Source organism: Peromyscus maniculatus, chromosome 7, assembly GCF_049852395.1.
Source record: "Peromyscus maniculatus bairdii isolate BWxNUB_F1_BW_parent chromosome 7, HU_Pman_BW_mat_3.1, whole genome shotgun sequence".
Taxonomy (NCBI): domain Eukaryota; kingdom Metazoa; phylum Chordata; class Mammalia; order Rodentia; family Cricetidae; genus Peromyscus; species Peromyscus maniculatus.
In genome coordinates, this window is record NC_134858.1 from 76,125,957 (window position 1) to 76,148,936 (window position 22,980).

Below are 22,980 nucleotides of genomic sequence, written 5' to 3' on the forward strand. Positions count from 1 at the left end.
TGCCAAAAATGATGCCAGAAGACCATTCTCTTATGTTTTCTCCTAAATGTCCTACTGTTTTGCATTTTACATTTAGACTTGAAACCCAAAATTAAGCTAGTTTTTAACATGAAATGAGGAGAAAATTCATGGTTTATGGTTTTGCATATAGATATCTAGTTTTCCAGTTTTTATTTGCTGGAATGACATCCTTGGCAACCCTACTTTAAGGCATGGTATTTGAGGCTCAGAGAACGTCAGTGCTTGTGCCCAAAAGACACTGCAGATTAGGAACAGTAAAGCCTGGGCCCAACAAAACGCCCAGTTCTGTAACGCCCCCTGGGGTGTAGCCCTTGCTAGTCCCCCCCCCATGGGGTTTCTCTGTGTAGCTTTGTGCCTTTCCTGGATCTTGTTCTGTAGACCAGGCTGACCTTGAACTCACAAAGATCTGCCTGCCTCTGCCTCCCGAGTGCTGGGATTAAAGGCCTGCACCACCACTGCCCGGCAGCCCTTGCTAGTTTTGTGCCCCTCCTTTCAGACTTTCTAGAAGCTGAGTTCTGTCATTTGTTTTGCTTTGTTTGTTTTACTGTTTTTTGAAAGAGGGAAAAAACCAACAACAAACAAAACCCTCCACATTTAACAAAAGAGTTGCCTTCCATCCTCCCTGCAATCGTGTGTGTGTGTGTGTGTGTGTGTGTGTGTGTGTGTGTGTTGGGGGGTTGATGTCACATCTGGCTCTTATGTTGGTACTGAGGATGAACTCAGATCCTCATGTCTGAGCAGCAAGAACATCACTGATTGAACCTTCTCTCCAGGCCTCAGCTCGTAGAATATGAATGCAAAGCTATTAGCTCTACTTCTAACTTCTATTTGGAGTTCATAGTCATTCCCCTAACTTCCTTTTTCTGTTCCAGGATGCAATCCAAGATTGAATTCAGTTTGCTCATGTCCTTAGTCTCCTCTAACCTGTGATACTTTCTCAGCTTTCTTTGTCTTGTGTAACTGTGGCATTAAACAGTTCTTAAAAATTACACGTATTTATTATGTGTATGGAGGAAGATAACTTGTAGGAGAGGGCTCTTTCTCTTTACCATAGGGGTCCCAGATCATAGGTTCGGTGGCAGGCACCTTTACTCACTAAGCCATGTAGCCGGCTCTAAATCGACATTTTTGAAGGGTACTGGTACTTGTATATTTTCCTTCAGTTTGGGCTTTTCTGAGGTTCCCTCATGATTAAACTGAAGCAGGACAGTTTCAGCAAGAGTGCCACAAAGAGAAGATGCCTTCTCATGGCAGCCCATCTTGAGGTATATTACACTAATGTGACATCACTGATGCCCCCATGTGTGCACATTCCTGTGTGTGTTGGGCAAAGACTGAGGTCAGATGTCTTCCCCAATCACACTCCATGTCATTTTTTGAGAGAAGTCTCTTGCTGAACCTGAAGCTTGCTGATTTGGTTGGCTGGCTAGCCAGGAAGCCCAGGGACCCTTCTGTCTCCATTCCCTCAGTACTGGGATTAGAGGTGTACCACTGCACAGCTTTTAAAATGTGGATGTTGGCGATCTGCACTCAGATCTTTGTGCTTGCCTGGTCAGAAACTACTGATGAACCACTTCACCAGCCGCCTACGTGTTTGAAACTAGGCCACCATAATACTTTCTGAAATTCTTGCCCTGGGGCTGCCATTCATGTCATCCCCAAACCATGTGTTTGCATGCAGATCTAAAATGACCTTTGTTTATTTATTATCAAGTTCAAGCTTGCTGACCTGGCCTTTAAAAGTTTCACCCTACCCAGCCACCTTTACCTTTCATGGACCTTCCTTCTCTCCAACCTACTCTCGCCTGCCTCAAGTCAAGCCCCAGGCTGCCTTAGATTCTCCTTCAAGTCAACAGGAAATGTCTGTACTGCCCCAGACAGCAGTGACGATCTCTTCTTTAAATTCCCAGACTGGTCCCACAATTTCACTTTAATGTGGTCTTTTCCTTCGCCAAGTATGCAAAATATCTTTTGTCTTCCCTCCAAGCCATGCAGACAGATCGAGGACAACAATCATAACCCTCACCTGTAGTAGCCTTTAGAGGCTGTGAGGGACCCTCAGAGAGCAGATAGTGCTGCAGATGAGTTAAGCTATGTGCAGGCAAGACTGCAGGCCACAGATTTCCCAAGTCAAGTAAGCAAAATATTCTCGGTAGATTTCTCCATGGCCAGTGGCTCAACCTACAACTTGTGGCTTGACTTATTGCTCATTGATTGGGATTGGTTAGACTTAACCAACTAATGGACAGAATGTTAATAAAGCGAATCATGAATTGATAGTGTCAACAACCATAACATTGATAATAACACACAAATTTTAGCTCTAGTATTTTTTTTTTTTTTTTGAGTCAAAGTCTTCTGTTAGTTCAGGTCGGTCTCAGGCTCACCATGTATCTGATGATGACCTTGAACTCTTTTTTTTTTCTTTGAGCTGAGGATCAAACCCAGGGCCTTGCGCTTGCTAGGCAAGTGCTCTACCACTGAGCTAAATCCCCAACCAACCTTAAACTCTTGATCCTCTTTCTTCCACTTCCCAGCTGCTATTATAGACATATCTTGGCTCTTTGCCCTGTGATTTCTTTCTTAGATTTATGTATTAATTATTAACACTGGGGGATTGAACATAGACCCTCATGCACACTAGGCAAGCTCTTTACCACTGTTCTGCATCTGCCTAAGTCCTCTTCCCGTACTTGAAAACTATGATCTGATTCAGCAAAGTCTCATTTGCATACTAAAGAATAACACATGTAATGTTGAAACTAAAGAATGTTTTAATTTAATGAGTGCAGCTTTAATTTAATACAGATGATACCATTTGTGTGTGTGCTTGTGAGTGCTTGCCTGTACATGCCTGTCTGGAGGCCAGGGGTCAGTGTTCATTGTCTTCTATCACTCTCTTAGTTTTTGAGGCAGGGTCTCTCACTTAACCTGGAGCTCACTGTTTTACCTAGACAGGCTGGCCAGTGAAACCTCATGATGTGCTGGTTACCCCAGATGACTTTTGCTTGGGTCCTGGTGATCAGATCTCAGATTCTTGTGTTCAAGCATTTTACCCACTCAGCAATTCCCCCAGCTCCAAAGATGACAAACTTAGATAACAGATCACAGATTTCCATGAAAAGACCACAAAGATTAAAAAAAAAAAAAAAAGGTGGATTCTGTCCTGTTAGGAACATCAGAGTGTAGGAGGAGTCATGGCCTAATTACAGATTAGGTCATTTGTACTAAAACAAGCAGCAGCAGGTAGTCTTCAGAATGCTGTGATGAGAAACTCAGAGCAGAAAGAAGCTTGTGAGATTGCCCGAGCTGGCTCCAACCTTGGAGGCATACAGCTGCTGTGGCCAAAGGCTCAGTTGTTCTAAGCGCCTTCTCAGGCAAACTGTGAGCTGTCACACTTCACTGGTTTCTGCACCCTTACCCACTTCCAGCTCAGAGGTTTTGAAGGTTTTCCATGAAATGTTCCTTTTGGCAGTCTGACGAAGTCTGAGGAAGCCTTTCAGAATACTGTTTTAAATGAATAAAGTGAAATAAATCTGATTACAAAGGAAACTAGAGTGAAGTACCATTATCAGAACATTTTGAAAACTCGTGATATACATTTATGACATGATTGTACACATATTCTTTATTAATGTAAATAGAGACATTTCTCTTACTGGCAAAGTGGGCTAATCTCATTTGGAAAAGGCTAGCATGAGTGCAGCAGATGCTTGACTTAAACTGTAAGTTAGACTATGGCCACACACAGGGAGTGTTGATTAGCCAGTTACTTTTGATGCTTCTTCCTCAGTAAGGCCGGAAGTGTTGACAACCGCAATCTGCACAATGTACTGTGAGTGGATTGATTTACAGAGTTCATGTGGGTGGACTTCTCTCAAGGAATATCACCTTTGAGCGGTGGGTGCCGCTCAGAGGTAGAGTACTCACCTAGCACGTGTGATCCAGGGCTGAAAAGACACCACCACTTTCTGTAAACTAAACTTCAACTCTAGCCATGTTTTGTCTAACTATCAACGAACTGGTCTTTGGTTAGTGTGGTGGAAGTAAGCTATCCCTCAAGCTTCAGTGTTACCAGCACAACCGCCGATGACAACTGCATTGATACGGTAGGCCTTGGGGAACTGTTCGGGTCATTCGAACTCCACTGTCATGAATGAAGTAGCGTGATGAAGGATGTTTTGCCTTTTTTTTTTTTTGTCTTTTAGTTTCTTCTTCCATATGAGGACACACTGTTCCTCCCCTCTATACAGTAATAGGTACCATCTTAGAAGCAGAGACTGCACCCTTATTCAACACCAAACCTGTCAATGCCTTGAGTGGTTTCTCCATCTTCCAGAATTATGAGAAATAAAATTTTGTTCTTTATAAATTAACCAGTCTCTGGTATTTTGTTATAGCTACACAAATCGACTAAGACAGATAGGTTATTGTTTTCAACAAAGTTTACCAGTGTTCTTTATTTTATGCTTTTTATGTTCTGTAAATGATGTAGGATAGGTAACTATTTCTTCTACAATAAATTTCTAGTGTAATGTTGACTAGAAGTGATTGATAGCAGGTCTCATTATGTTCTTCTCAAGATTAGGTGGGAAGTATTAATTATTCTCACTGTGAAGTATAATATTTTATATGGGTACTTGTATGTACCTTTATAAAATTAAGAAAATTCCCTTCTACTACTATTATTATTATTATTTTCTTTTTTTAGCATTTTGGAAGGTTTTCATAGTGCCAGTTTTTTTTCATTTTCATGTGTATATGTGCAAAGTGTGTAAGTGCATGTAGAGGCCTGGGGTTAATGCCAGGATTCTTTTTGATTATTTTTCTACCTTATCCCTTGATGCGGATTCTCTTGATTTTTTTTTTTTAAAGAAAAACCTGAAAAACATCCAGAACATTTCAAAAGTCTACCAGATATTGTTATTTAGACATTAAAACTGAAAAAAAAAATTCTTAAGCTTTTTCTTTAATAGTATCCTCCAGCATTTAGAAGTTAAAAGAATTGAACTGGTATGGTGACATTTCACTTGTTATCCCTGTACTCAAAGACTGAGGCAGGGGGATCTTGAGTTTGAAGCCAGTCTCAGCTACAGTGAGACACAATTTGAAAACAGCTAAAATATAGTCCCTCTCTGTTTTCAGAGTGGAGTAGTAAGTAGAATAAGAACATGCATGCATCTGTCTGTAGTAAGGAGAATAAAAGCAAGGTATATATAAAAAATGTCGCCGGGCAGTGGTGGCGCACGCCTTTAATCCCAGTACTCGGGAGGCAGAGCCAGACGGATCTCTGTGAGTTCCAGGCCAGCCTGGGCTACCAAGTGAGTTCCAGGAAAGGCGCAAAGCTACACAGAGAAACCCTGTCTCGAAAAACCAAAAAAAAAAAAGAAAACGTCATAATGAAGCCTGTAATAGTGTTCACTAAAGGAACAGAAATGACAGAATATATATATATATATATATATATATATATATATATATATATATATATATATATTTTTTTTTTTTTTTTTTTCCCCACAGAAACAAGAAAGAAAAAGTTTAAAAGTTGCCAGAAATTAAAATTACTACAAGGCCCAGTTAATTTAATGATACAAGAAAAAGACACAAAGGCATACATACTTACTAGGAATAAAGAAGTAAAACTTTGTTAATAGATGAGCTGATTATGTAGAAAATTTTTTGAAACAATTTTTAAAAACATACCTCTCACTACAAAAATAACTATAGTAGACTTATAGGATATAAGGTTAATATGCAAAAATCAATCACTTTTCCTTATACCATCAATGAACAGGTAGATTTTGAAATAAAAAGCCCAGTATCATTTCCATTAGCACTTTCCCAAAATGAAATCCTTACATATAAATTCAAGACTTGCATGAAGAAAAGCACAAAACATGATGAAAGAAATTAAAGAATGGACTAAGTAAGAAACTGTCCTGGGAAACATTGCTATAAAATATTATTTTAAGGTGTGTTACTTTTGTTTATGTTTGCATTTGTTTAACTCTGTGAATCTGTGATTCTTTACCTATCTAAAATACCTGGTTGTCTAATAAAGAACTAAACTGCCAATAGCAAGGCAGGAGAAAGGATAGGCAGGGCTGGCAGGCAGAGAGAATATATAGAAGGAGAAATCTGGGAAGAAGGAAAAATCTGGGAAGAAGGAAGAGTAGCCGGAGGAGGAGTACTCCAGGGGCCAGCCACCCAGCTATACAGCAAGCCACAGAGTAATAGTAAGATTTCAGAAGTAAGAGAACAGGAAAAGCCCAGAGACGAAAGATAGACAGGATAATTAGTTAAGGAAAGCTGGCAAGAAACAAGCCAAGCTAAATCCGGGCATTTATAAGGAAGAATAAGCCTCCGTGTGTGATTTATTTGGGAGCTGGGTGGTGGGCCCCCAGAAGAGTAAAAAACAAACAACAGAACATGGTCGTCAAATCAACTAAGGAGGGTTCACATGGCATCACAGAGTCTGAAGCCGCAAGCATGGGGGCTGCATGGGTCTGCACCAGGTCCTCTGCATACATGCTATGGCTGTTAGCTTGGTGTTTTGTGGGACTCCTAAGAGTGGGAAAGGGTGTGTTTCTGACTTTTTTTTTTTTTTTTTTGCCTGCTCTTGGGACTCTTTTCCTCCTATTGGGTTGCCTTGTCCAGCATCTACATGAGGGCTTTTGCCTTGTCTTATTGTATCTTATTTTGTGGTGTTTGGTTGTTGTCTCTTGGAGGCCTGCTCTTTTCTGAAGGGAAATGGAGGGGGAGTGGACCTGAGGGAAAAGAGAGGTGGGGGGATCTAGGAGGAGTGGGAGGAAGGGAAACCGTGGTTGGGATGTATTGTATGAGAGAAGAATCTATTTTCAATTTAAAAAATTAAAAAAAAAAATAAAGAAGCTATCCCATTGTCTTAGTTAGGGTTTCTATTGCTGTGACAAAAACATCATGACCAAAAAGCAAGTTGGGGAGTGTGGTAGTTTGAATGTAATTCTCATAGGAAGTGGTACTTTTAGGAGGTGTGGCCTCGTTAGAGGAACTGTGCCACTGTGGGGCGGGCTTTGAGAGCTCCTTTGTTTAAGCTATGCTCATTGGGACACACAGTTCACTTCTCATTGCCTTCAGATCAAGATATAGGACTCTTAGCTCCTTCTCCAGCACCATGTCTGCCTGCACACCACCATGTCTCACCATGATAACAATGGACTGAACCTCTGATACTGTAAGCCAGCCCCAATTAAATGCTTTCTTTATAAGAGTTGCCATGGTCATAGTGTCTCTGCACAGCAATATAAATCCTAACTAAGACAGGGAGAATAGCTTACACTTCCATATTGTTCATCACTGAAGGAAGTTAGGACAGGAACTCAAACAGAGCAGGAACCTGGAGGCCAGAGCTGTTGCAGAAGTCATGGAGGAGAGCTGCTTACTGGCTTGCTTCCTCCTGGCTTGCTTAGCCTGCTTTCTTATAGAACCCAGGAGCACTAGCCCATGGATAGAACTACCCACAGTGAGCTGGACCCTCCCCTATCAATCATTAAATAAGAAAATGCCTTACTGATGCATCTTATGGAGGCATCTTCTCAAGTGAGGTTCCCTCCTTTCAGATAACTCTAGCTCATGTGTCAAGTTGACATATGACTAGCTAGCACACTCACATTTATGGGCAGGAAGACAATGTTTTCAGGGTGTCAAGTTTTCTCAACTTGTTCTACAGATTCAGTATAATTCTAGTCAAAATCCCCACTTACATTATTATTTTGGACATTGGTAAATTGATTCTAAAGTTATATAGAAAGGCAAAAGACCCCAACAGACAAGTCAATGTTGAATTAGAACAACAAAATCAGAGGACTGATTCCTATATACTTGTTATCCTAGCACTTGGGGTCGGGTCATAGTAATAACTTGTCTCAACAAAACAAAACAAAAAACAAAACTAAAACCCTATGCAAACCAAATAAAAAAGAAGCCAGTACTCTCCCCAAGCTTGCTATAAAGCTATTTCTTTGGTTTGAATGTGAGATGAGGCAAGCCTTATGGTCACATTTCCCTTTCATTGTTTAATTCTCACAGTAGTCTTTTCAAAGGTTTGGAGAGAAAACACTTTACCTAATGTGGCATATTCTGATCTGTCTGGTTTGCTAACCTCTGGCAACTCAATATGGAAAACATTTTCATCTCATTTATTTGGAAGCCAGCATAGATTAGAAAGGGCATGGTTTTGAGATCTTGAGTAAGACCCTTCCTTAGCTTATATGAGAAGAACTAGAATTAACTCTTGAAAACTTGCAAATCAGGTTTGTGATGCAATTATCTCCCTGAAGGGCAGAGAGCTGGCTTCCTTCAAGGACAGTGGAGAGCAGGGTAGGCTGACATCCCGGTCCTTAGAGTATTGACCAGGTAGGTCAGAAGTAGTGACAGACAGTCTCTGAGACAAAGAAACATTTCTGTGGGAAGGGAGCCAACCATTCTCTTCACTCCCATTAAAGGATCAGATATTAGTATGCCTCTGTTCCTCCCTTTCTTTTGCAGAATCACATATTCAGCTCTTCAAGGGCAGCCAACACCCATCAGTTATTTGTATTTAAGACCTAGCACTATGTACTAGTTACATCTCAACACCCTGTGAGCTAAAAGCTGTTATTTCTGTTTTGTAGGAGGGGCAACTAAAGACCTGAGCTTCCATGTGTTGTTTAAGACCCCACAGTACGTAGGCGAAGGAATCACACCACTCAGTTTACCATGTCTTCAGACAACTTCTCTAGGCATCTGCTTGTTTCTACAGAACTGAAGAGACCGGGACTTCCTCAGCTGAGAGGCATTCAGGCTGGCAAGCTTTAAAGTGGGTCAGAAATAATCCCATTTTCATGAGAATTACTAAGATAAGATTAACCTGGTTTTATTGTCTCAGCTCTATCTCCAGAGAGCAATATTTCCATTTTGCCTATCAACTCAGGCCTTAAAAGGACACAAATGTTACCCAGCACTCACTAGAAAATCTGCTTTTAAGTAACAACTTCACTGAGCAAGACCTTCACTGAGATGACACCCACAAGCCACAGAAAAATCCTCCCTTTTAAGTGTGTAGCCCAATCACTTTTTAGTACAGCAACAGAGCCACATAACCACTGCAAAATCAATCCCACAGCCTTTTCATGACACCAAACACTCCCCGAGGCAACCACTCCCCATTTGGAAAATTTCTTCTTGGTTATTCTTTCAAACAACATTGCTAGGAACAGGCCAGGGGAGGTCTTTGTGTGGACATGTGTTTTCAGTTCTATAGGATTACTGGGTCATGTAGCAATCTGGGCTTATCACTTTAAGGAATTGCCACATAATTTTTCAAATCTCTTTCAAGTATGAAGTAGTTTGCAAGTGATGACTTGCACCCAGTGGCTTATGCTGCTGACCTGACTATCGCTCCTTGTGCTTATTGAGCATGGAGAATATTCAGATCCCTCCCCTTTTTAAAATTGAATTATTTCTTCATTTTTGAGTAGTTAAAGTTCTTATGTATCCTGCATGTGAATACCCTCTAAGACATGTGGTTTGCAAATATTTTCTCTTCTGTGGATTATGTTTTTATTTTTTGGTTGTTTTGAGACAAGGTCTTTTGTTATACCACCTGGTGCTAACTTTAAACTCTTGATCATCTTTCCTCAGACTGCTGAGTCAGGGGACTGTGGGAGTGTGACACCCCACCTGATTCTCTGTTCCTGTTCTTGATGGTATCTTTCGAGCAAAACATTTTAAATAATATTGTAAGGTGGTGGTGTGGCTAAGAAGACATTGCCAGGGCCAAAATTATGAAGGTTTGATTTTATATTTCTTCTGAGAATTTTATAGGTGTCACTTCTATGTTACATTACTCATTAATTTTTTAGTTAATTTTTGTATGTGGTATGAAGCAGGATCCAAATTGCCTGTGGATATCTGGTTGTCTTAGCATCATGCGGTGAAGAATCTTCCTTTTCCCATTGAGTTATCTTGAGACTTATTGAAATCAATTGACCTTAAATGTTTGGGTTTATTTCTAGACTCCCAATTCCCTTCATTGAACAATGTCTAGTTCTAATGCCATTATCAATGTTTTGATGACTATAGCTTTATTTGAACAACTGAATTTTTTTTCTTTTAAGGAATTAGGATTTGTAAGACTGTCAATTTTTTGTAGGCTTTTGTTGTTGTTGGTTTTTTAAATTTGATTTTATATTTTATATATATCTGTGTGAGTTTATGTGTACCAGGTGCTTGAAGGAACACATAGAAGCCAGAGGTGTCAGAGTCCTTGAAACTGGAGTTACAGGAGTTTGCAAGCCACCCTGAAGGAATGATGGAAACTGAATTAGAATGCTCTGCAGGAGCAGTATGTGCTCTTAACCTCTGAGATACCTCTCCAGCAACTGGATGATGGTGATGATGATGATGATGATGATGATGATGATTAGAGACAGGGTCTTGCTATATCACCCAGACTGGCTTTAAACTCACAGTCTCCTTGCTTTCACATCTCAAGTGCTGGGATGATAGGTGTGTTCCATGACACCGGGCTTGACAGCCAGCTTTGATGTTGTGCTTTACAGATGCCTTTAAAAAAAATTATCTATTGAGGGTATTTAGCTTGTTTTCTCCTTTGCTCCTGGAGTGTGATAATTTGTTGATATTAAACCAAAGGTAAATTCCAAGACTGGATTGCTTTTGTTATGGGGCTTTAAAAAAAAGACTTATTCATTTTATGTGTGTAAGGGGTTTGCCTACATATATGTGTATGTGTACCACACGTGTGCCTGGTGCCTGAAGAGGTTAGAAGGCATCAGGCATCAGATCTCCTGGAACTGGAGTTATGGAGAGTTGTGAGCCATCATGTGGGTGCTGGGAACCAAAGCTGGGTTGTTTGCAAGAGCAAGTGTTCTTAACTGCTGGGCCGTTTCTCTAGCCCTTTGTCATAGGTCTTTAAAAATACTGTTTAATTCTTATCACTAAAGTTTTATTTAGGATTCTTGTATCAATGGTTAGAAGTAAAATTGGGATGCAGCTTCCTATTATTCCTACATTCATCTTCTGGGAAGTTTTGGAGTCAGTGTTTAGGTGGTTTTGTACAAATCGCTGGAAGTTTTCATTCCTTTTTTTGGAAAGTTTAATAAACACTTAAATATGAATTCTTTCAAGATTCCAAAGACCTCACTTGTAATATTCGCTAGTCCTTGAGTTTGGGGATATATTTGGGTCTATACAACTTTAAACATATTTTTCAGAGTTACAAGTTGTCTTTCTTATGTCTTAATTTAGTAGTTTATATCCTTTTTACAGGAGTGAATTTTGTCTGACTTTTCAAACTTATTTATAAGGAAGTAAAATTATTTGACTGTTGCTCAATATTTTTACTTTATCATTTAAAATGTTATGTATTTGTGACTTTATACTTTAGCAATTTTATCAGATTGATTAACAGATAATGTTTACATTATTTTTACTTTTAGAATTTGTTGAACTCTTTCTTTGGAACCAACAGAGGATGGATTTCTGCCCCTCCTCCCAATCTTTCAGGATGGTGTGGTTTAAAGCTTTTGTTGCGGCCTGTTCCTGTTTGGCACTAAGTCCACTGATTGCTTCCTGGAGTAGGCCATGTTCTTTCAGAGTCACATGCCTTTATCAGTGCAGCTCAGGGCTTGCTTAAAATTATAGCCTCAGAGGCTGGAACAATACGTGTAGGAATGTTTACTGTTCTCACAGAGGACCCAAGTTTGGTTCTTATACCCAAGACACAGTTACCTCTAACTCCAGCTCTAAGTCCAGAATCTGATGTCCTCTTCTGTACTCCATAGGCACCTGCACTTGTGTGTAATGATACCCACACAAAGACACACATTTGTAAATAATACTAATACTAATGCTCAAAAAGTATGGTCTCAAACCAGCTACACTCACCGGTCTGGGGAGTTGGTGTGAAATGCAGATTCTTAGGCTTTACCCCAGACTAATTGAGCTGCAATCTGCATATTCATCAAGATCCACTGAAGATCCCCAAACCCTAAAGAATATCATATTTTAAACAGTAACATTTAATTTAATGCTGAGTGCCTGTCTTATACTACACCATGAACAGAGCAATTTGGGGAGAAAGAGGTTTATTTGCCTTTCACTTGCATGTCATAGTCCAACTGAAGGAAGTCTGGTCCAGAGCTCAAACAGAGCGGGAATCTGGAGCTGATGCAGAGGCTGTGGGGGAGTACCATTAACTGGCTTGCTCCCCATGCTTGCTCAGCTGCTTTCTTATAGAACCCAGGATCACCTGCCCAGGGGTGGCCCCACCCACAATGGGCTGGGCCCTCCCGCATCAGTGACTAATTAGGAAAATGCTTTACAGGTTTGCCTACAACCTCCTTCCACTTATTTATTTGGTGTATGTGTGTGTGTGGCATTAACAACTCTGAGGATTACAGGCAGCAGGGACTCCAGATTAAGGCAGCATGAAGGGGGAAATTGACCACAGCCACACTCTCTCAATGTTTTCAGGTTATTGCTCCCAGTCAGTTTAATCACACGGAGGATTAGGAGCATGTTTAGCAAAGGTGGAAACTCTAGTTTATCTCAGAACAAAACATTGATTTTTGACAACCAGCACCCTGGTTGAAAGTGAACTCTCACACCAATGAAGCTTGGCGGAGAAAGTTCTTGGTTAACATGTGTGAGGAATTGACGGTGCCTTGTCCATACATATTTGAGACGTTCTGAGAGCAGATTTTGATTAATTTAACTCCTTAAAGTTTCTATCCTCTAGGTATTCATTAGGTTGCTTGGTTTTAATTTGAATGAAATGAATTAATTGAACTGTCTGCTTGCCATGTATATAGCTCTAGCTAGCCTGCATGTCACTATGTAGCCAAGTGCTGTGATTATAGGTGTGCAAGTTAGATGAGTTATCTTGAAAGTTCCTTGAGTCAGGGAATTGCTTTGTTCTGTAATTAGTCTCCTGTACTACAGATGCCCTCAGATGAACCCTTGAGTAGGCATCTGAATCCAACCACATGCAACCCTTCTCTGTCCTCTTTACCTGTCTTCTCTCGGGGTCTTCCATCTCTCTCTCCATTTTCTTCCCCTTGGCCTGTCTGGGAACCATGGTAGCTTTCAACACTCCATTATTGTACGGGTGCTTTGGAGAATGCCGAGATCAATAGGGCATGTCTCTGTCTTCAGTCACCCTCTCCCTTAGCTAGAGAAACAAGCCTCTAGAGGTGCCTGCACACAGGCATACTCACATTAGACAGAAAGCCCTATAGGAATTCGAGAAGCCATCACTATAACCTTGGATGCTCAGAAAAAGACTTTCCAGAGCAGGTGGCCCAGTTAAGATTGGGAACCTGGGCCCAGCCTGGGGCGGGGTACGCGCCGGCAGCCGGAGCGATGGCGGCGGACGGGGACTGGCAGGATTTCTATGAGTTCCAGGAGCCGGCCGGGAGCGTCCAGGACCAGGAGAACTGTAACGCGAGCCCGGAGGCCGGAGCTGGGGCCCACGCGAGCGGCGACAGCTTCCCGGCCTTGGCCTGCAGCCTGGAGGAGAAGCTGAGCCTGTGCTTCCGCCCCTCGATGGACGCCGAGCCCCCCACGGGCCACCGTGCGGCCCATCACCAAGCGCAGCCTCTTACAGGAGGACGAGATTTGGAATGCCCTAACAGACAATTATGGGAATGTCATGCCTGTAGACTGGAAGTCATCCCATACTTTGCATTTGCTCACACTGAACCTCTCAGAGAAAGGGATGAGTGACAGCTTGCTCTTTGACACCTCAGATGAGGAGGAGCTGAGGGAGCAGTTGGATATGCATTCGATCATCGTCTCCTGTGTCAACGAGGAGCCTCTCTTCACTGCAGACCAGGTTACTGAAGAAACTGAAGAGATGATGCAGAAATCACCAGACCCGGAAGATGACGAGACCCCCACACAGTCAGACCGGCTCTCCATGCTCTCCCAAGAGATCCAGAGTCTTAAGAGGTCTAGTATGAGCAGCTATGAAGAGAAAGTGAAAAAGCTCTCAGTATCCGAACTCAATGAGCTGCTGGAAGAAATTGAGACAGCCATCAGGGAGTACTCCGAGGAGCTGGTGCAGCAGTTGGTTCTGAGAGATGAGCTGGAGTTTGAGAAGGAGGTGGAGAACAGCTTTATTTCTGCCCTGATTGAGGTGCAGAACAAGCAGAAAGAGTACAGAGAGACAGCCAAGAAGAAGACGCTTAAAAACGGCACCTCTCAGAATGGGAGGAATGAGAGAAGTCACATGCCAGGCACATATTTGACGACAGTCATCCCTTATGAGAAAAAGAATGGCCCACCGTCTGTCGAGGATCTTCAGATATTAACAAAAATTCTGCGGGCCATGAAGGAGGACAGCGAGAAAGTTCCAGGCTTGTTAACTGACTAGATTCTGAAAGTTCTGTGTCCTACGTAGAGCAGCATCACCTGGAGCGCTTCCCCTTCTATGGACTCCAGGCTTGATCTCCTATGGTGTCACTGGAAGGTGGCTATCACGAGTCCCTGCTTTTGGAGACCCAGCACACTTGAACTTGGATTTGCAATTCAGTGTTAATAGATCACGACTTCACTAATCCATTATATTCTAGCACCGAGAGAGCTATGGCACTCTTGAATTCTGGAGATAGGTTTTGGAAAACTTAACCATTGTGAACTGGTTTCGGACTTAGCAGATCGAGGATAGAGAGAGGGATAGGGACTGTGCATGCCGTTACGGTCTCCGTTGACAGTGTGGCTGTTGGTTTTTGACCTCCTCCATCTGAACTGCACTGAAGAACTAGATTTCAAGCACTGGGAGAGTCAACCGGAGCTGTTCTCCAGGGATGGTGAGAATCAGTGTTGAGAGCATCTTGAGAACACTACCTGCCAGTGTTGTCCAGAGACTGAGTCCAGTGTGGGCTGTTGTGAAGCGGAACACCACACCTGCACTGCCTTGACCTGATCGTGGATGCCGGTCACTGTTGGGAACTCATTTTGTAACTTTGGCCTATTTCACCATTGTTGACTTGTGAGTCATTAGGATGCCATTTGGAGTCATTATGAACGTGGGTGTTCTGTGTCTGTGAAGAAGTGTGTGTTGAAAGAGGTCCATGCCCTCTAAGGTGCTTAAGGAGCTACTATGGTACTGCCTGTTCTCATGGTTGTGTTCAGTTTTATTTACACCTGTGTGCTTTTCTAGAACAAGCTGCTCACGGCTACAGCACTAATCATGAACACTTTTGGCAGTTTCAATCAAGTCAATGACATTTAATAAAATAATACATACTTAAAAAAAAAGATTGGGAACCTGTAGATAAGACATGATGTTTCTTGAGGCAAAACAAATAAACATTGCCGAGCCTGGGACTAGCTCTTCCTGCTCTGATTCTTCAAGCTCTTTCCAGTCAAGTAAGAAGACATTGACTGTATCAAACAGATTTTGATGACATTTAGAATTTTACTCATTATATTGTCTATAGGTTCAGTGAGTCATCCTGTCTCAAGAGAATAAGGCAGAGGATGATAGAGCTGGACACTGACATCCTCCTCTGGCCTCAACATATGTATGCCTGTGTGATGACCCATGTACACACACACTTGCATGTGTCATACATTATATACAAATACTTGGGAAGTTTCTTTTTGTGAGTACTACTAATTCTTCAAATTGCAAGTTGGGAGATTTATTGAATTTATTAATATTTTGCTATATTAAAATACTAGGATAAGTACTATGTATTAGCAGAACATCCTTTTATAAGAAAGAGGTATAGAGAGTAGTTTCACCCTTCCTAACATGTGAGGGGTACATCAAGAAGACGCTGTCTATCAAATGGAAGAAAAGCCCTCCCAGACATTGAATCTGCTGGCACCTTGAGCTTGGACTTCAGACCCCACTGAACAGTGAACAACCAATTTCTGTTGTCCGTGAGACACCCAACCAGAGGCATTTTTGTGTCAGAAGCCCAAATGGACCAATGTATCCATCCTGGTGGAAGAGAAGACAGTCTAGAGACTATTGGGTCACTCCCTTTACCTATCAGAGTATTGAAATGACCGTCCCTCAGAACTGGAATTTCTTCAGGAATCTCATGCCTTAGGGGAAAAGGGTAGGGCTGAGGGGTTGGTCTCCCAGGTAGAGAATTCCACAGTTTTAACAATTTACTGGATAGACTGGAACTGAGACAGTGATTGGCCGATGATGAGCGGGGACCCCATGTCAACCAGGACTACTTAGTTATGCACAGCTTTTTCTTCTCTAAATCCTCTCACCGGTACCCTGGAGTCAGACTGGGCTAGCACTAGACCTTTCTATTTTTTCTTCTTTCTAATGTGGCCATAGTGAATAAATCTCTTGCCATTTTTACTTGTTACTTTACCTGGCATATTGGGGACAGATGGCCTAGCTAGGTTGTGAAGGCGAGAGGAGCCCAGGACTTAGCCTTTTAAAAACTCTGGTAATGCTAAATCACAGAAGTTAGTGTTTTCACTCATTCAGAGTTGCTGAGTCCCATGCTTATCTTGGATTGTGTTCTGTGGGGACTGGGTTTCTGAAAGTTTCTGGGGTTTAAAGCAGTATGTCCATCTTAAGTCTATAGAGATCATCCTCTGGTTAAATTGCCCATGAATTACTCACTAGCAACACAATAAAGCTCCTCATTAATTCTAATTTGGAAGACTAAGACTGTCTTCCAAAGTGAACACCTTTTCCTGTTGGTCACACCATGGTTTCTTGTTCTTGGCAGCAGCTGAGTGAGGGGTCAAGCTGATGGTGTTGGTCGCCTAGGCTCTGCTGACCTCAGACAGGGACTTTTCTGGATATCCTGGAATGGAAGCCCCAGGGAGAGAATTCTACTGAATAATATTATTGTTTGTCTCTGGTGCTCTCCTCCCTGATTTGGCCACTTTCCCTTCTGCTTGACGAGCAATGCCTCACATTTTCCTGAGCTCAGCTCCTGGCAACCCAGGCGGGCAACTCACCAGTGGAAAACACTGCGAGAGCCTTTTCATTAAAAGTTCTTAAACACAGCTTAGGGGATGAAATTCTAAAGTCAAGAAGTCAGAGGCTGACCACAGGTTCTTGATACTATGAATGGAGGCTTCATCTGCTTTTCAGAGGAAGAGGGAGGGGGGAGGGGGGAGGGAGAGGGAGAATGACACACGTAGTCTTTTATGCTCTATTTGCATTCACACATTCATTCCTTTTTATTCTCTCTCTCTAACATGGTTTCGAAGTAAGTATTTTAAAAATGGTGATTCCTGCCATTAAAGTACAACCAGAACCGAGGGTCCCTAGGTTTACAGTGTAGCTGTAGTGATTGCCAAGTGTGAAATACTTCTGGACCTAATGGCAGATGGCAGCTGTCAGTGCAGATGACAGCTGCCACATGCCCCATCTGAGAGCTTCTCTCTTGCCAAGGGAATCCCCAGGCTGCCTCAGGACCCACAGCAAATGGCGTGCCTGGCATAACAAGAGCGTGCATTCTGGGCCGTGCTTCAGCCTACCCTCTGTCTACACCCACTGTCTCTGCTTAGCTGGTGCCCTCCGTCCTGTACAGTTATTACAGATTTTGACGATCACTTTCTAAAAATTAATCATACTTATCCCAGAGTATATAGTTATTCAGCCAATGGTTAGTTCTGGAATCATTTGAGAAGGTCGTACAAGAATCCCCTGGTCAGTGAGTGACAAGAGAGTGTATGAAGTTCAGACACCATGAGCACACACATTTCTCTCAAGGGAGGACTGTAGGATAGCTCAGGTGGTCACAATACAGATCCAGCTATATTGCCAAAGCGCAAGCTTCCTGTCCCTAAATATAAACTTGAACAAACTTGAAGGCTCCTTCCAACCAAATTATGTGTTAAAAAAAAAAACAAAAACAAAAACAAGAAAACAAAAACAAAAACCCAGTATTGTAAATTCACACGTGGCGTGTATCTAGCATTTACATGTGATACAGAGAAAGAAATGAGCAAAGAACTGGGTGCTGCAACAGGGGCTTTGCCTATACTGGCTTTACACATGGGGTGGTTGCAGGAGCAGGAAAGAGCAGAAACCCATCATTATGAATGTTTGCTTAGAAGCATGGCTCATGCATAGCAACCAAGCGGATGTGGGATGAAACATTAAGCATGTGTGTGGATTATCAGGATGTTGAGGAGGAAGTGGTTTGATTTTGGGAATAAGGGAGAATTTCTTTTCTGTGACTTAACTGACGGGGAAAGAATGCTTGGCCTCCTGAGGTGCGTGGGGCAGCCATTGCTATGAGTTACTGAGGTTATAAGTCCTGCACACTTGGGCTCACCCTCTTGAGTTTGGAGTCTGGATGAACTGTCTTCTGCAATCCTAAGTTAGCCCTCTGAAGAGGGTGGCAGGCTAGAGCCACTGGGAGTAAAATATACAGAAGCTGGTAGGTGGGTACAGAGATCTGGTTGGAGGGACTCAAGGAGAGCTCAGTAGAAGATCAACACAGCTCCTGTACAGGTTCCGGGTGAGTTAGCGAATAAGTGTGCTTCAACTTTTCTTCCATAGATGTGCAACAAAATAATACTCTCCTGTGCCTTTTCTTAGCAATTAAGTTACACTATCGGTCTTTATATGAGTCAATAATAGGTTTTGGTAGAAGAATCGGAAGAAGTAATATGGGCAAGGGAAACATCCACAAGGTCTCAACATGGGAATGCACCAGCTTTTTTTTTTTTTTTTTTTTTTTTTTTTTTTTACCAAGCCTGATGGTTTATATACCTTTGTTACATAAAGCAAAATGAAACTCTAGGGAAATAGAAAAACAAAACAAAATAGCAAGCTGGGAGAATAATTTACAACTATATACCGCCTTCCCAAATGTATCTTCTCTTAGCATTGCCTGATCCTACCCTCAGCACAGACACACATGCTACTCCTTCCTAAGGCATTTGAAAATAGTGTGATGGATGGCATTGTTGCCCATTTTCTGAGTTGGAGTTGAGTTCCTTGCTTCATGATCTCAAAGAATGCTGAGCAAACACAACAGAAGAAGGGCACGTGAGCAAGGCATTATTGGAAAGTAAAATGGTGACTCCCAGCAGCATCAGGAAGGGTCTGGAAAGTGGGTTGCCAAGTAGTGTTTTGAAGCAGGGATTTCGATATCCTAGGAATGGACAAATTTGATCCCACTCATGTAAATTATGCATCTAGTAGGGATGAATCTGATTGGTTAATTTGATTGTATGTGGTGAATTCTGATTGGTTGATGAGTCAGGCGAAGGGGAGGAGCTGCTAAAAAGTCCTTTCTGCCTTTGGCAAGGAGCAAGAAGTTAAAAACAACAACAACAAAGCTTGGTTGTTAGTCTATAGCTTGATGAGTCAGAAAATTTTGGATTTTAATACCTCAGCTTGTAGCATCAACTTCCTTGTGAAATCTCTGGTGTTTTGGGAGCTGACTGCTGGCTCCATCATACATATAGGTAGTGTGTTTTCCTTGGGCTTGTAACCCTGACAGTCTACTTGTTCCTAATTCTTATCAGGCTCATGACACTACACCCTATATGATCCCAAATAATGCATTTCTTCTATCCAACATCTTCACCATCCTATTTATCAAGCACAGTGTCATTTCTACCTGTAAGGAACATTAATGCAGTGCTATTCAGAGTCAAGGACCAACTCCCTAAAAGGTGTAAGGAATACCAGTGAAGTCAAGCTGTTTTTCTTGCTGGTTGTAGCCTTTAGCTCCTCTTCCCCTTCTGTTCTTGCTCATGGGACCCTTGAAGCATGCTGGTAGATGTCTTAAAAAGCTTGTCATGGAATTCTGCCACTAGGTCCTTGTTGGGTTGTGTTTCAGAGCCAGCACATCTATCTCTGGTCGTGTGAGTCATGCGGTTGGCTTGGATGCTCAATGTTTGGAGTAAGTGCTTGAAGAATAGGAGCAGAGCTTTGTACACATGTGAAGACAAACCCTATTACATGCCTTGGAAAGACTCCATGCACATCCAGTCCCTAGTCACCCCCACCTTACCCAATGCTTACTTGTCACTGTCTCCGAAGTAATTTCTGAAATGCAAAGACGAAAGAAAAGCAAACTGGTGTTTGCTTCACTTTTCTTTGCGTTGGTGCTATGGACTCACTGTCAAGTCATCAGAAGTTAATGAGGTGATTGATAGCAGATTTAGGAGAGGATAGTTTGTTCTTTCTGTTTTGGGTATCTAAGAGGAAACCTCCACATTCTCCAGCTGCCCTATGATAGACAGACCCTGTTGGCAATAAATTGATTTAGAATGTTGAGTTGTGCAATGTTGGATGGGTGGAGGAGCTGAAAAATGAAAAACGAGTTATCATTGATATAAACTATCCCAGCGCCCAGTATTTAGAAAACTCCTTCCCTTTCCTTTCTCTTTCTTTCCCCTTCCATCTCCCTTTCTCTTCCTTCCTCTGACAGTGTCTAGTCTGAGCTAGTCTGGAACTGAACTCATGGTTCCTCTGCTCAGCCTCCCAAGTGCATGCACCATCACACTTGGCTAGCTACTAGCTATTTTCATTCCTCCAATGATCTATAATCATCAAGACTGGGGGGATGAGACAATGAAGGCCCACAGAGAGAAGTGATTTTCACAACACCACCCACCTTGCTGGCAGGCACATCTGGGATTAAGGCTTGCATCATACTTCTAACCCTGCATTTTGTCTCTTGTCATTGGTTATAATAGAATCCTTGAATTTTGTATTTGGATGCTCAAGGAAGCAGGTCTGAGATGCCCAGATGCTGGGGAAGAAGAGAGCATTGATCCTCTGTATAGACATAAGAGACACTTAGTTACACACAGTGCGGTGCGTCTATCTGTCCTTCCTGAGGCCTGGATAACGTGCTCTTTTTTTTCTCTATGAAAGGACAGAACTTATTATTTATTGAAAACTCTTTCCTTTCTGACCTGATGAAGTCACACTTTTGTGACCTTCAGAATTTTCATTAAGATACAGTGTGTAGGGTTAGGAACTCTGTGGGAGTCACGGTGACCACTATGGTCAGCAGAGTAATGATCCACAGGAGGCAAGAAGGCAGTACAGTTCAACACAACTAAGTAGCATGTGTTGGTTCAAACTTCAGGAGTCTGACCCTCAGTAGTTTATTTTAGGCATATTTAAGCACAGCACAACTTGGTGAAAATTTTCCTAGTGATAACTCAATCCTGTGTGCACAATAAAGCTTATGATGTCACTATATTGAAACTCTTTGTGCAGTACATGTAACATCTCCCATAAAGATATGTTTTATTGATTGAGAGGCTCATGACAAGGGTCTTGGAGAGGACCTGGTGTGGTCACTACCACACAGTGCAAAGATCACCAGGCTATTGACCACATCTGTTCACGGCCTTCTGGGTGGATAACAGGTTGTGGATTCTTCCCTTTGAAGAGACAACCCTGTGTGTTTAACATTCCTGGTCCCCTAGTGCTTATCTGTGAGCACAGGAACTTCCATGCCTCCCACACAAAGCTTTCTTGGGTTACAGTGGACTCTTTGTTCTTTAAGCTGTGCCCTGAATCACATTTGGAAATGTGCTCCGTGTTGCAGGCATTTTCCTTTTCTGGTAGTGTGGTGGAAGTCTCTCTTCTTCCTCCAAAGCATATAAATATCCTAGCAACCGTCAGCTGTCTGACTTCACCTGACTATTACAGGGGGTGTTTTCAGAAGTACCAATTACATATCAAACCCATGACTTACACTGTACTTTGAGCTTAAAAATAGAATTTAAGGTAAATTTTCTCAGCCCCGTTGCAAACATTGATATGGTTTTAGGTTTCTTTTGTAATCCTAATGTGTTTTATTCAAATTTCATCCTTTCTTTATTCTGTTTCTTCCTTCCTTCCTTCCTTCCTCTCTTTCTTTCCTTCCTTCCTTCTTTCTTTTTTAAATAGTCATTATTATTCATGAAAGAAAGAGAAAAAGAAAGAAGGGAAGAAAGGAAAACTGGAAGGAAGGACAAAAATTTTCCATTAGCTGCTTGCACTTACAATTCAGTTTTTGACCAATCATCTAGATTGTGAGCTATCCAAGCTCTTAAAAAACAAAAAGTATGGGCACCGGAAAGATGGCTCCGTGGTTAAGAGCACTTGTTGCTCTTGTAAAGGACTTGGGTTCAATTTCCAGAATCCACATGGTGGCTTATAAACATCATAACTCTAGTGCAAGGGGGACCTGATGCCTTCTTCTCTTGTGCTACACACACACACACACACACACACACACACACACACACACACACAGACATACACACACACAGACATACACACACACACACATACACAGACATACACACACACACACACACACACACACACACACACACACACACATATGGAGGTCAGGGGTCAACTTGTGGGAACTGGTTCTCTCCTTCTGTGAAGGTCCTAGGAGTCAAACTCAGGTTGTCAGGCTTGGTGGCAAGTGCTTCTTTACTCTCTGAGAATCTCTCCAGTTCCCTCAAGCTCTTTCCAAAGTTTATGAGCTCTTAGAAACAGTGGAGGAAAGGAAGCTCAGCTAGATGCTCATCCATATCAACCAGAGTGGCTAGAAGGAACAAAGAGACAAAAAAGAAACCCTCAAGCTGCCTTGAATAGCAAAGAAATGATTGGCTGGTAGAGGCAGAGTGTAACCTGGGCTGTGCTGGTGGGAACTCAGCTGGTCAAGGCTTGAGTTCCTTCCATCTCAGGTTTTTGCCAACCACAGAATAAAACTTGTTTTGAGGATGGATGTTCTTAGCTTCAAAATAGATGCATTGGTAACAATTGGAGCTACAGGAGTCCCTGTTTGGGGTTAGTTTAAAAGAAACCACCCTACCTGTGGTTCTTTTGATAGCCAGGAAAGTTTCCCAGAAGACCCTAGAACAAGTTTTCTTACAACACATTAACCCAAATGAATGAGTCACCTGTCATTTCCTCTCATAACTGTCACAAGAGGACATCACATTTAG

The 22,980-nt window shown here is 42.1% G+C and overlaps 1 pseudogene; it reads left to right on the plus strand.

Moving 5' to 3' along the window:
- The first annotated feature begins 13,425 nt into the window (after positions 1-13,425).
- LOC102913622 (fasciculation and elongation protein zeta-2 pseudogene) lies at positions 13,426-15,324 on the plus strand (annotated as a pseudogene).
- The last annotated feature ends 7,656 nt before the right edge of the window (positions 15,325-22,980 follow it).